Consider the following 12,775-nt stretch of genomic DNA (forward strand, 5'->3'; position numbering starts at 1 on the left):
TGCGCGCACTGGGCGGGCGCCCTTCCGCTGGGCTAAACCCCCAGCCCCAACATCCTATAATTTATAACTGGCCAACTATGAAGTGTCCTACTGTCAACCTCCCTGCTCTTAAAAGAACAATGTCTATAGCCAGGCACAGTTGACTCATGCCTATAATCCTGGCGCCTCAAGAGGCTAACATCTGAGGATTTCTGTTTGAAGCAATCCTGGGCAGGAAAATCCATCCGACTCCATTTAACTACCGAAAACTTGGAAGTGAAGTTGTGGCTCAAATGGTAGAGTGCTAGCCTTGAGCAAAATAGGTCAGGGACAAAGCCTAGGTACTGAGTTCAAACTCCAGGACTGGAACAAACACATAAAAAAGAACAATGTCCTTCCTCGAAATCAAGTTGCATTTCCCAGTCCTTCAGGTAGGTTTTATTTTTTTCCCTCATTGATATCTAATCTATGTTCCTCTTGCTCTCCCATTTAAGATAATTCCCTCGTGTGCTGTCCTTACTAGACAAAAACTGATGTTTAAAACACATGAGCAATATCCCTTTAGATATGTGAAGATGGCTATTAAATTCTCCTTAACCTTCTTTTCTCCAAGATACGTTGTTAGTAACCCCAATTCCTTTTTGCCTTTTCTCCAAGGGCCTCTTTGCTGTAGCACTCCCCAGCTCAGCTATACTTCTAGAAATTGGTTTCAGGTTTTCCATATCTCGGTTCATTATCATCACCATAAAAGAGCATCTGTAGGTGTGTGTGTGTGGACTGTGCTGGAATTTATCCACACCAGAAGAAAAAAACGTACAAATGCTGTCCTTGCTCCGAGATCTCTGAGTCCTCAAATATTATGTCTTTTCTGTGACTCCTTCATCTTCCCACTCTACGTGGGACAATTTATGAAACTAGAAGTAGCCTGAGATGGGAGTGGATGTCAGTCAGTCATCATAACATCCCCAATAAGTGGTAAACATAGAATACATAGATGTTTAAAAACTATTTATGTGACAGGGAATGAAGATTGTCACTCAATATGTCCCAGGCTAACACGCTTCTCCATTCCTGTTTAGTGACTCTAGTTAAAATAACTATCTCTAGCTGAATGAGCCAGAACAATAAATATTTCCTGAATAAAAATTAAATGTAGCCGGGTGCTGCTGGCTCACACCTGTAATCCTAGCAACTCAGGATGCTGAGATCTGAGGATCACAATTCGAAGCCAGTCCAGGCAGAAGAGTCTGTGAGACCCTTATCTCCAATAAACTACTCAAAAAGCCAGAAGTGGCACTGTAGTTCAAGTGGTAGAGGGCTACCCTTGAGCTGAAGAGCTCAGGGACAGTGTCAAAGCCCAGAGTTCAAACCGCAGGAGCAGAAAAAAATTTTTTTTAATGCAGCTGGGCACTGGTGGCTTATACCTGTAATCCTAGCTACTTGGTAGGCTGAGATCTGAAGATCATAATTTGAAGCCAGACTGAGCAGGAAATTCCCCATTAACCCTCAAAAAGCCGGAAATGGGGCTATGCCTCCATTAGTAGAGCACCAGCCTTGGGATGGAGGGAGGGAAGCAAAGGGACAATGCCCAAGCTCTGAGTTCAGGCCCTAGGAGTAGCACACATACATTCAAATTAAATGCAGTAAGTGGCTGCTGAAAGAAGTATGAAAATGGTCATCCAAATAGCTTTGAGCAAAATCAGCTCCCAAAACAATGATGAATGAACATTAGCCCAGAGGTAAAACCAATGGAAACACCAAAGAGGAAGGAACTAAGGCTGAATCCAGCCAGTTTCTTGGCTGATACAGGGCTTCTCTTGTTTCTTGGAAAATCAGAAAACTATGGCAACATGGAGTTACAGGTTTCTTGTCAAGAAGTAGGCTTCCAAGGTTGGACAAATGGGATTGCATAAGGTTGCAGAGCTTCTGCAGGGCAAATGACATAGCTAGCAAGATCAATAGAAAGCCCACCGATTGGGAGAAGATCTTTACTAGCCATACAACGGACAAGGGTCTCATATCTAAAATATACTTGGGCCGGGCGCTGGTGGCTCACGCCTGTAATCCTAGCTACTCAGGAGGCTGAGATCTGAGGATCGTGGTTCAAAGCCAGCCCGGGCAGGAGAGACCGTGAGACTCCTATCTCCAATAAACCACCAGAAAACCGGAAGTGGCACTGTAGCGCAAGTGGTAGAGTGCTCGCCTTGAGCTGAAGAGCTGAGGGACAGCACCGAGGCCCAGAGTTCAAGCCCCACGACCGACAAAAAAAAAAAAAATAAAATAAATAAAATAAAATAAAATAAAATATACTTGGAACTCAAAAAATTAAACCACCCAACAACAAATCCTCAAAGAAACAACTGCCCAATAAATAAGTGGGCGAAAGACTTAAAGAGAAGCTTCTCTGAAGAAGAAAGAAGGATGGCCAATAGACACATGAAGAAATGTTCAACATCCCTAGCCATAAAAGAAATGCAAATCAAAACAACATTGAGATATCACCTCACTCCATTTAGAACAGCAAAAATCAAGAACTCTAACAACAACAGATGCTGGAGGGGATGTGGACAGAAAAGAACCTTCATTGTTGGTGGGAATATAAACTTGTTCAACCACTTTGGAAAGCAGTATGGAGGTTCCTCAAAAGACTTCACATAGATCTCCCCTATGATCCAGCAATCCCACTTTTGGGCATTTACCCAAATGTTTACAAACAAGACCACACTAAACCTACCAGCACAACTATGTTTATTGCAGCATTATTTACCATAGCTAAGATATGGAACCAACCCAGATGCCCCTCAGTAGATGAATGGATCAAGAAAATGTGGTATATATACACAATGGAATTCTATGCCTCCATCAGAAAGAATGACATTGCCCCATTTGTTAGGAAATGGAAAGGTTTGGAAAAAATTATATTAAGTGAAGTAAGCCAGGCCCAAAGAAACATAGGTCCCATGGTTTCCCTTATTTGCAATATCTAGTATAGGTATGAGTCAAGCGGAAAAGGTCAGATAATGTGATGTTAGGAAAATGAACCCTTAAATATGTATTTTAATGTTTTCGTTTCTTTCATGCATGTGTTTCTAACGCATTTACAAGATTATTTCTTTGTTGCTTTGTATGTCCCTCCCCCACAGTGTAACCCCCGCTTTCACTATATTTGATGTCAGTATAACATGTGGAGGAGATGGGGACAAACAAATCGTTTAAGGATTCAGGTGGACCTGTTGCAACAATGAGAAGTACAAAATGTCATGTCAAAACTAACTTTACAATGTCGGTGTGGGGGGGGGGAGGGGGTATGATTGGGTGGGGGGGGAGGGGGGAGGCTGGGAAGGGAGGTGAAGGGTAAACAAAGGAGGAGGCTGCAATGCTTGGTAAGAGATGTATGCATTATCCTGCCCATGTAATTGTAACCCCTCTGTACAGTATGTTCTCAAATAAAATAAAATAAAATTAAAAAAAAAAAAAAAGAAGTAGGCTTCCCTTCTGCTGGGTGGTGGGAAATGGGCATGATGGAGGCCAGGTTACAGCCACTTTTCAACATGATATTTTTTGCTAGGACTTTTCTCTGACTTGGCTTGTATATTCATTTGCTTAGGCCCCTGGTCTGACCTTAGGAAACGGCCTATGATCTCATTTCTGCTTTTCCACAATTGAGGTATTGGTGGGAAGGGGGCAGAGTTAAGGGAGTCCTCTTGTTTTCTGCTTCTTCTGATACAACCTGTTCTTCCCCGGCATAAATATGCTCTTCAATGTATATTGGAGTAAGAGGATCTAGAAAATCATGTGGGATGAGGAGCTATAAATTATTTTTGTATTTCCCAGTTCTTTGCCAAAATCTCAGTACAAAATATTGCTTTGAATGAGACAAACTAATTTTAGTTTCAGCTTATCTGTGTGACATGGATGGGCAGAGTTGAATTTTCCTTTAAGCCTCAATTTCCCTGCATGTGGAATAGAGATGACACTATCTACATTGGTAAGGTCATGTGATACTACTATTTTGTGAATTATAAAATGTTCTATCTAGGTAAAACCAAAAAAGAGAAAAATCTGAGCTAGGCTCTGCAAGTGGCTCACATCTGTAATCCTAGCTCCTCAGAATGCTGAGATCTGAGGATTGTGGTTCAAAGCCAGCCCAGGGAGGAAAGTCCTCTTGAGACTTTTATCTCCAATTAACCACCAAAAAGCTAGAAGTGGAGGTATGGTTCACGTAGTAGAGTGCCTGCCTTGAGCAGAATAAGCTAAGGGACAGTGCCTAGTCACTGAGTTTAAGCCCTAGTACCAGCCCAAGCAAAACAAAAAACAAATAAAATCTGCCTCTCATACATATATATATATAATTATTTATAATATATATGTATATTATATATATGTATATGTATATATATATAATTATATAAATTTTTACGTTTTGGCCAGTCCTAGGGCTTGAATCCTGGGCCTAGGTGCTGCCCCTGAGCTTCTTTGGCTCAACGCTAGAGCTCTACCATTTGAGCCACAGAGCTACTTCGGCTTTTTCTGAATAGTTTATTGGAGATAAGAGTATCATGGACTTTCTAGCCCAGGTTGGCTTCAAACCACAATCCTGAGATCTCAGCCTCCCGAGTAGTTAGGATTACAGGCGTAAGCCACTAATGCCTGGCCTCAAATAACTTTTTATTTTCAGCAATGGGACTTGCTCACAGCTGGTGCTCTGCCACTTGAGCCATTCATATTTTTTTCATATACATTTATCTCCCTCTAATTCCCTGCTCAGGGAATTAGCAAGAATTTCTTGGACTGGGTTCCATGCCCAGCACTGCAAAAAAAAAAAAAAAAAAGGACAAGTTTCCTATCTAGGAATAGTAACAATATTAACCAACACTTATTTATTTAACAACTGAGTCTGTCAAGCACCTAGCTAGGTGCTGTGCTTGAGTGTTGGGGATAGAACACCAGTGAGCAATAGCAGACCCAAGACCTCCAAGACCTCCCCTCACGGAGCTGACTTCGTAATGGAAGGAGAATGACAGTAGTGAAAACATTTGCAAATCAGAAGTTGCTTACTGATAGGTACTATGTGAACAGAAATGTAGTTATCTGAAGAATTGTGGGCTACAGTGGGAGTCACGTGGTAGAATGCTTGTCTAGCATATACAAGGCTCTGGGTTTAATCCCCAGTACTACAAAAAGAAAAAAATTTAAAGTTGAAGAATTACAACAAGCACTTAGTGAAATCTTGTGTTAGTATGATCTCTTTGAGTCTTTACAATTACCCTATCAGTATCCTAGTTTTATAATTTTGTTGTTATTTGTTATTTACTCAAATCCAGGGCTCACTCAGCAAGTGCTTTACCACTGAGCTCCACCCTAGTCCTTGTTTGTTTTGTGGTTTGTTTGTTTTTAGCAAGGATATATTTTAGTCTAACAGAGTTAAAAGATTTATTTTACTATATTAAAGTAGGGAGAAATGGAAAAGAGAGAAATCTTTCCTGTTATCCATACAGAAAATGGGAATTAAAGACTCAGCCTTTGTTTTTTTGTTTTTTTACGACAGGGTCTCACTATGTAGCTAAGGCTAGACTTGAACTGGAGATCCCCTTACCTTAGCCCCAATTTGACAGCATTCCCATTTCATGGATGAGCAAGTTGAGTTTTATAGTAGAGCAGTAATGTGCTCAAGTTCACATCTGGTAAGAGCATAGTTGAGCCTGAGGTTTGAAGCATCTGGGCTTTTACCCCAAACTACTCTATTCTAAGTAGGTTACTTTCCACGCCTTGATGTGACATCAGTTTGGAGTCTAAATGTACACTCCAGGCCCTCTAAATGAACACTCCCTGCTGACCAGCCAGCAATGCACAAACTGAGACTGGAAAACAAGCTCGCTATCCTGAAACTCCTGACATTGCTCTCCTCTGGTTTTGCCCCATCCTTGTAACTAACTCCTTTGCCCATTCTCTGCCCTCCAATCTCACACATAACAACAACAACAACAACAACAACAACAACAACTCGCTCTGGCCAGGTGCCAGTGGCTAACCTCTGTAATTTTTACTTCACAGGAGGCTGAGATCTGAGGTTTGGGGTTCAAAGCCAGCCCCAGCAGGAAAGTCCATGAAACTCTTATCTCTAATTATACATCAAAAAAGCCAGAATTGAGGGTGTGGCTAAACTGATACAGCACTAGTCTTGAGTAAAAGAAGCACAACAGAGCCCAGGCCCTCAGTTCAAACCCCAGGAGTGGTGCAAACAAACAAAAACAACAACAAGCCTAACCATGGCTTGAGTCTCTTACCTGAGCCTGGCCTGGTCCCCATCCCTGGTAGGAATGGGAGTGAATCACCCAACCCAGAAGGGCAGGCTAGGGACAATTCCATCTAGGTGTGACCTACATTGGGAAAAAGCAAGATGAATCTCTTAATTGGCAAGGTCATTAAAAACGAAAAGCATGCTAACCAGCTTAGTGTTCATTTTCCCACGTTATCAATTCTGGGGAAAACAATAGGCATGCTGGCCATTGCAAATTACCTTTTGGGAGCCACAAGGCTTTGTAGCAGAAGCATGCTGCTTAGAGAACAAAAGGAAACAGTGTCTGCAGCAGACACTCTAGAAGGAGGAGTGAACTAAAGCATCAGAAATTCATAAGCATCAAGGAAATGCCCTGAATTGGACTTACTGCATACATTGATGGAATATACATAAGCCATTTCTTACATTCTCCTCCCCTTTTACCCCTCTCCTTCCCTCTCCTCTCAAGTCTCTTTTTCTTTCTCTCCCAGGATTGAACCCAGGGCCTGTCACATGCTAAGACACACCCTGACTCTCCATCCCTTATTATAGCAGCATCAAGCTAACATTAGCCCTAAGAAATAGATATTACACTATGTTATTGTACCCATTGCACAGATGAAGAACTGAGACTTGTTCAAGATTGCCTGCACTGTGGGGATTTAAACTCAGGTCTGTCCAAAGCTCCAATCCCTCACCAGGACATGCTGTCCCATATGAAGACCTGGTAAACAGACTGATGAGAAGGAAAGGGAAATAGTAAGATGTTGTGCTAATTACTGCATATTGAACATGCCCTAGAAATGCCAATTTTTCTGAGGGGAAGGATTCATCTTGCTGCTCCCACTTTCAAGGCCCTTAAAAAGAATACCCAGTCATTAAGGTAGTTTGCAACTAGAAGGGGTTGGTGGTGAACTCTAAAATATCCAGCCATCATCACCAACCTTTTTCTATGCTGTTTTATTTTGTTTTTAATTTATTTATTTTTACTGTTGCAGATTGCTTTATTACTTTAGCTCTAAATTGAATTTTAATTTTTCTCAATGTAATTGTGCACAGCGTTTAAAGGTATAATGTTGCTAAAAGGCTTATAACAAAGCTCTTATTTTTATTTTCTATTACTTTCTTCCCGATTCTGTTCAGGGGCCTATAAGTTGGCTACCAAACTGTAAGGAATTTTTTTTAAAGGCCAAATTTGTTCCTCTTCTATTTTTTCTTTACTGAACATAGTGATAATTCATTCTCTAATATTCCAATTACTGCCCGAGAAACATGAGAACATACCCTCTTTTATAATTAAAATGTAAACCTGTATCTCCTTTCTATAATTTTTTTTTTGCCAGTGTTATATATAGGATTTGTTTAATAAGCCAAATAGTACTAGCTAAAAGTCTCCTGTCTGGCAACAACCAGGGCTGATCTGTCCTCAGTAAATAAGGGAAAATCCACAAGCATTTGCATTGAAGTGAAGATCCCCTGTGGTGCTTCTGCAGCATCTGCTTCTTCTCCCTTTAGATCCAATTGGGGGAGGGGGGATGGGAGTGGGAAGTTGGGGGGGAGGGGAAGGGGACACAGAGTCAACTTTATAAACCCTGTTACCCAAATAGGCATCTTTCCTCCAAAGTATGCATAGGGATATCTGCTTTCTCTAGGCCATCTGAGTCAAGCAATGGAAAACAAGTGTAACACATTTGTAACACATTGTTTTATTTTTTGCAGTGTAAATGGTGTAGGAGACTGCATTTCCTCTTTAGCTAGATCCTAAAATGGGGCTGAATAACTAAGTATAGGAAATATTTCCAGGTTCCACAATGGGAATTGACGTGAAAGACTCTGATTTCTTCTGAACACAAACCCTTGAAGTCGGTTTCCTTGTATGATTGAAGGTGCCCAGGCTCTCTGGTCACTGGCTAACATGTAGTGTTTTTTTCATTGTGAGGGCTGAACGGGGCACCCACAAGCCCAGCCCTTCATAGTACACAATCACCTCAGCCACCCAGCAGGAGCTTCTTAATCTGGATGCAACAATGGCACCATTTTCAGTGATTGAGCTATTGTTCTAACTAAAATGCTAAAGGCCTCTAAGGTGATTTTTGTTCCTCTGGTTTTATGGCCTGAACATTCTTTATTATTTTTTTCTTTCTTTCTTTCTTTTTTTTTTTTTAGTTTTCATTATCTAAAGTATAGGAGATCTAGTATAGGATCTGAATCTTTTTGAAATTAATTGCATTGTAAATCAACCAGATTTCTGCAGAATGTACTTACTCATTAGCATGCGAGAGTTTCCAGTAAAAATATCTTCAGTATTATTTTTATGATTAACATATTTACACTGTCACTCCAGCCCTGCACCCTTTGTGAATCTGTTTTTAAAATAAATATGACCTGATACCAGAGCGATTGGTGCAATAAAAATGCATGATGTGAAATTAATCAAATATGGTTGGGTTCAATTTATAAGGGACACATTAAGAAAAATTATTTCTTGTTCGGGTATGCCACTTTAGTGAATCAAACAGAGTGGTGTATATTTCAGCAAGATACATGCAAAATCCATTCATTCAACAAACATTTATTATGCATTTACTGTGTGCATCACGAGGGATAAAATCAAGCTGAGCAAACAAGAAATTCACACGAGACAACTGAAGAGCGTAAACAACCGAATAATTGTGGAATCTATATTCTAGAAATGAAAGCTTCAGTAGCAGCAGTGTGGTATGTTGGCCAAGGGTATGGGGCTGTGAATTTATTTCAGTTTTTTTCAGGAACTGGCCATTAATTTTGGCATGAGGAAAAAAAAAACAGCGAGAGCAGAGGAGCATAATTCATTGTCCTATATTCTGTATATGTGAAGGAAATAAATTTCTGATGGAGTAAAATAAAGAGAATAGAAAAGAAAAAAGATCCCCCATTTAACTTTAGAGTCAGATAGATACGGGTTCAAATCTCAACCATGCTACTTACTAGCTGGGTGATCTGGAGCAAATTCTTTCATTTCATTGAGTTTTGAGGGTTTTTTTTTTTTAATCACCATTATAGAGATAGTAGACTCTTCCTCATTGGAATCTTGAATGAAATGAGATAATGTCCTAAGTAAGCGTTTATTTAATGTCTTGTCATCCTGAGGCTAAGGGACAGTTAGAGATATCATGTTAGGAGTTGCTAGCAAGTTGGTAGCAAGAATGGATTGTCAGAGACAGTTCTTCAGGTTGACAGCATGGACCAATGTGGGAAGGGAGGACTGGAAGCCAAGTATTACTCTTACTACCTCTAGGAGTGGGGTTCTGATTTCTCCCTGTTAGAGCCAAATAGGAAAACCAGGTTAAGTATTTGCCTTCAAGTAAGTGTAGAAACTCCAAAATGCTGTAGATTAGAAATGACAAAGAACTTGTAGACAGATTCACAGGAAGGATCTGTGGAACATGTTGCCATCTCTAGGACTTAGCCATTGAACTCAGGACTCTGTGATTATCTAAAGAGTTGAGGTTTCCTTTGTCTTATTTAACCCTTAACCCTACTGCTGAGCACAGGACTTTCTCTGAAGCAAGTAATCAATAACTACTTGATGAACAAAAGAATAAATACCTCTGTTCTGCAAAATGTGAATAGTCACCAATTTATCTCTCTTTGTCTCTGTGTCTCTGTCTGTCTATCTCTCCCTCTCTCTCTGTCAGGATTAAACTCAGAAAGGGTCAGAGTCTTGTACTTGCTAGACAAGCACTTTACCCCTTGAGCCACACCCTAGTTCATATTTCTCAATCTCTGTACCTCCATTTCCTCAACTGTACAAAAGGAGCAAAATAACCATTGACTTCAAAAGATTCTCATTCTTATGAAAATCAAATACATCAATATTTATTAAGTACCAAGAATAGTACCTGGCCTAGGGTCACTTCTATATCAGTGCATATTACATAAAAACATAAATATTTTCTACCACAATGGCACTGTGAATATTAAATAAGTAAATGATTAAAGATAGCCTGTGTTTGTGCAGGAAAGGGGAGGAAGAAGAACTTGACAGCTCAAGCAATGAAAGCTTGCTCCAAGTAGGTCAGAAGGACCTAGCCTCAGACTGAACACAAACTGATGAAACTAAGCTTTGTCTTCTCCTAAACCCAGCATGCAATAAGCCTAGGGGAATGCTGAACCTGACATCTTCTTCCTTCTTTCCTCAGGAATCTTGGATTCAGGGTGCTACTCCTTAGCGTTTTGTTTAGTTTTGTTTTCAGTTGGAGGGCTTGAACTCATAGCCTGGGCACTGTCCCTGAGTTTTAGTTTTGGTTTTTTGTTTGTTTGTTTTCCCCCCTCAAGGCTAGCATTCTACCACTTTGAGCCACAGCTCCATTTCCAGTTTTCTGGTGGTTCATTGGTGATAATAGTCTCATAGACTTTCCTGCCTGGGCTAGCTTTGAACCACAATCCTCAGATTTCAGCCTCCTAAGTAGCTAGGATTACAGGTGTGAGCCACCATGGCCCCGCTCCCTTGGTTTATTCACTAGTGGGTAGGTTAAATGGTAGGCTCATGCTCTACCATTTGAGCTACACCTTCCTTCCTTTCCTCTCTTCCTCTCTTCCTCCCATCCTTCCTTCCTTCTTTCCTTCCTTCCTTCCTTCCTTCCTTCCTTCCTTCCTTCCTTCCTTCCTTCCTTCCTTCCTTCCTTCCTTCCTTTCTTCCTTCCTGTCTCTTTTTCTTCTGCTTAATTGGAAATAAGGGTCTCACAGACTTTTTCGCCCAGACTGGCTTTGAATGTCAATCCTCAGATCTCAGCTCCCAGTGGAGCTTGGATAACAGGCATGAGTCACCTGGGCTCCTGATGTCCTCTTGATGTTATTTGCCTTCCCCAACCCCTATGGTACCAAATGATGCCCTTAGTTCAAGGCTCAGGGTAGAGCCCCATATTCAGCCTTCCTTGGACTACTCAAGGCCTATGCCAATAACCAACTCAGGGACTAGGTGTTGTCCCTGAGCCTTTTCCCCCCTCAAGGCTAGCACTCCTTGAGCCACAGCTCCACTTTTGGCATTTTGGTGGTTAATTGGAGGTAAGAATCTCACAGACTTTCCTGCCCTGAAAGGCTTCGAACCATGATCCTCATATCTCAGTCTCCCGAGTAGCTAGGATTACAGTTGTGAACCACTGGCACTGAGCAACATTCTTTTAACTAAAGGTAATTTAGTCCTTCTTCTGTGCCCAACTCTCAGCCCACATCTTTTGACTAATGGATGCAAGAATAAAAAGTCCCAGCCATCTTGTTTCAACTCAGGACATCTCTGAAGAGCCATTTTGTACTCAGGTGGCTGATCCAGAGCATCATGGTTTAAATCTAGTAAGTAGGAAAGTTTGCAAGACTGCATCTCTAAAATAACCAGCAAAAAGCAGAGTTTGAAGCATGGCTCAAGTAGTAGAACACTAAGTCAAACAAGCTGAGCAAATGCAAAGTCCTGAGTTCAAACTTGGGTACAACCAAAAAGTAAAGAGGCTATTTTAGTTTTAGTGTTCCCTATAGGGTTGGCTGAGACTGTCATCAGAAGCTTGTCAAAGCACCTTTTTGGGCTGGTAATGTAGTTTAGTGGTAGAGTGTTTGCCTAGCATGCATGAAACCCTGGGTTTGATTTCTCAGTACCACATAAACAGAAAAAGTCAGAAGTGGCGCTGTGGCTCAAGTGGTAGAGCACTAGCCTTGAGCACAGAGAGGCTCCAGAACCGTGCCCAGGCCCTGGGTTTAAGCCTCAGGACTGGCCTCCCCGAACCCCTACAAAATAAGCTCAATTTTCCCTTCCTGCTTCTTCTTGCTCTTTTCCCATAGATATGACTACCAAGGGTAGCTTTGCCCGGAGCAAGTACCCTACTGTTCTTCCTCGTGACTTTATTCCTGGGAAGTCTACCAGCCCTCCTTTCCCACTTCAGGCTCCATATGTGAGCCACTTAAACCTACTTATATGTCTTTCAGATCTCCCTTAGATCCCTAGTCCTATACACCCTTCCAGCTTGTGTCTTTGTTCTCTTCTGTAGAGACATTTGTCCCTAGACCTCAGCTCTTTATCCCACTTCTTCTTCAAGCTACCAAGTTTGGTAGCTCACTGAGTCCCCAGTGTTGGCCACTCTTCTTTTTTTTTTCTTTGTGCATGTGTGTTGGTCTTAGGGCTAGAACTCTGAGCCTGGTTACTGTTCCTGAGCTTTTCAGCTCAATGCAAGTGCTCTACCACTTGAGCCACACACCACACCCAGTTTTCTGGTGGTTAATTGGAAATAAGAGTCTCATGGACTTTTCTGCCCAGGCTGGCTTTGAACCGTGATCCTCAGATCTCAGCCTCCTGAGTAGCTAGGATTACAAGTGTGAGCCACTGGCACCCAGCACTGGCCACTCTTTTTAAACCAGTAGACACCATAGACTATAATTCAGTTGAGAGGTTAATCTTCTTTCCTTCTCATAACCCTCTTGGCTTTGATGTGGCTATGATTTGATAGTAATTTCTCCCACTCCAAAGTCTCCTTTGAGACTCCTGTTTTC

Source organism: Dipodomys merriami, unplaced genomic scaffold, assembly GCF_024711535.1.
Source record: "Dipodomys merriami isolate MVZ:Mamm:240054 unplaced genomic scaffold, mDipMer1.0.p SCAF_11, whole genome shotgun sequence".
In the NCBI taxonomy this organism is placed as follows: domain Eukaryota; kingdom Metazoa; phylum Chordata; class Mammalia; order Rodentia; family Heteromyidae; genus Dipodomys; species Dipodomys merriami.